Source organism: Otolemur garnettii, unplaced genomic scaffold (genome assembly GCF_000181295.1).
Source record: "Otolemur garnettii isolate 467f Iridium unplaced genomic scaffold, OtoGar3 scaffold00024, whole genome shotgun sequence".
Lineage (NCBI taxonomy): Eukaryota > Metazoa > Chordata > Mammalia > Primates > Galagidae > Otolemur > Otolemur garnettii.
Genome location: NW_003852419.1, coordinates 21,819,543 through 21,821,905, shown reverse-complemented (window position 1 = coordinate 21,821,905; position 2,363 = coordinate 21,819,543).

Below are 2,363 nucleotides of genomic sequence, written 5' to 3'. Positions count from 1 at the left end.
TAGGCGCCGAGCCGGTATTTGGATTTTAAAAGGAATCGAAGCCTTCAGGTAAAGAGTTGATGCTGGATCGGTTGAATTTCAGGCACCTATTGAAAATGGAACAAGGGTTTCTCTTTCATGTTGGCTCTTTCCTTAGACTCTTGATTTCAGCACCAGCCACGAAACCACTGATAACATTTCCCAGCACCTTGGCGTTGGACTCCTTTCCTTTCCTCCCTCTCAAGGTGTCCCAGCGTTTCTCAGACTTGGGGGAGCGGGTCTCTCCCTGGCCCTGGAGAACAGGGGCGCGTGCAGGGCCGGGGGCGGGTCGGGGAGCCCCGCGCGGCCGCCAGAGGGCGCTGCTCGGCTGCTGGGCGCGCGGCGGCCGCGGGGCGTGTGGCTTGGCGTGGGCATTCTTGTGTTGTTTAAATGCCAGCGTTTGCTGCTCGCTCGTTTCCCAAACGTGTTTCTAATTTACCCAGTATCTCTAACACGTGAAAAACTTAGGGGGGAAAAATGCACGCTCAACTTTAGTGCCAGGGTGGGCATAAAGGGGTTTGGGCACCAACTGCAGTTTTGTTTCAGATACCTCTGGGACTGGGGCAGAGCCGCCGCACTGAGCACCCCCCCCGCCGCCTTCCGGAACCCACTCCCGGGTTAGGACCGAGGAACCTTGAGACAAACACCCGAACTTGGCTGTTCTGAAATTCTCCTCGTCTGAAAACGGGTTTCGTTTCTGGCCGGGCAGGTTCAGGACCGGTGCCCGAGGAGAGGGCGCTGCGCGCGGCAGCGGTGTCCCGCGAAGGGGACTCGGCGGGCCGCGAGCTCGGTCTGCGCGCTGTGCCCAGCGGGGTTCGGCCGCGCGGGGGCAGGGGACAGCAGTCCAGGGTGCGGGCGAGGCGCGGGGCAGAGGGGGCAGAGGTCTGCGGAGGTACGTGCGCGCTAACAAGCTTGCCAGACGATAGACGTCTCCGAGGAAAAGACCTCCACACCCTGCGACTGCTGGGAGGCCCTGGAGTGGGGTCCTGGGGGGAGTGTCTGAGTGGCAGCTAGGTTATGTTTTAAAGATCTGAAAAGAATCCCTTCGCCTGGGGAGATGTCTCAGTCACTTTCCTCCAGCAGGAAGCGGCTTCGTGTTGGAGCCTCCTGGGATTGGCAGAGTTAAAAATCCTTTAACCCAGGATGCCTTGGGCCTTTTGTTCAGCCCTGACAATGGAGTTGGGTGGAGGGGGCTGGGAAGGCAAGTAGCTGGGTTGGGGATGCCTGTGTGGCACGGAGGGCTGGTGAAGCTTGTGTTCAGTCACTACGTGAATAACAGCAATTTGATTGTTTGTGTGTGTGTCTCTGTGTGTGTGTGTGTGTGTCGAAGTCCTAGGGCACTGGGCACCAGCTCATTAACACGTGTGTGAGTGCCTGCTGTGTGCTAAGCAAATCCTTAATTATGCAGGGAGAGAGAACTTCCAAAATTGGGAACTCAATACTGGTCCCTAAAAGGTTGGGTAATGGGTTTTTCTTGCATCTGGAATCTAAAGGGACCAATCGTGACTCCCCTGGGCTCCCAGATTCTTCTAGATGTCTTTGTCTTCTAAAACTCTGGGCTCCCACGAGAGAGCAATTAGTTAAGGATGCCTAGAAATGCATAACCTTCAACCGTATCAATCATCCTGAATCCTTTGCTTTGAGCATGCCATGTCCTTGATCCATATCCTCAACAGCCCCCACTAACTCAGCTGAATTGGAGAGATGGCATGGAAGCCCTCCCACCAAGTGGAATTTTCTTTCTTCATTCCCCACATGAATTCCCTCCTGTAGCCAGCCTGGTCCCTTATAGCCTCTTGGATATACTGTGTCTTGAACTCTTCACCTCTCCATCTCTAGTTCTGAGGTTGCCTTCCTTGGACAACCATGCCCATCTTCACAACCCAGCTAATGATATCCCTTCTCTATTCAGTTCTAGCATCAGCCCATCAGTCAGTCAACATGCATTTATTAAAAGCTCACTATGTGCAAGACATGCTGTAGGCTCTGAGAATACACTAGAGACTAAAACAAACACCTGCCCTCAAGGATTTTCTATTTTGATGGGAGGAACAGAGTGGACAAGTACTATAAAGAATGTAAGCTAGAGGGCGGCACTCGTAGCTCAGTGGGTAGGGCACAGGCCACGTACAGCAAGGCTGGTGGGTTTGAACCCAGCCCAGGCCTGCTAAACAACAATGGCAACAACGACAATGACAAAATAGCCAGGCATTGTGGCAGGCGCCTATAGTCCCAGCTACTTGGGAAGCTGAGGCAAGAGAATGACTTAAGCCCAAGAGTTTAAGGTTGCTGTGAGCTGTGATGCCACAGCATACTACTGAGGGCAACAAAGTGAGACTCTGTCT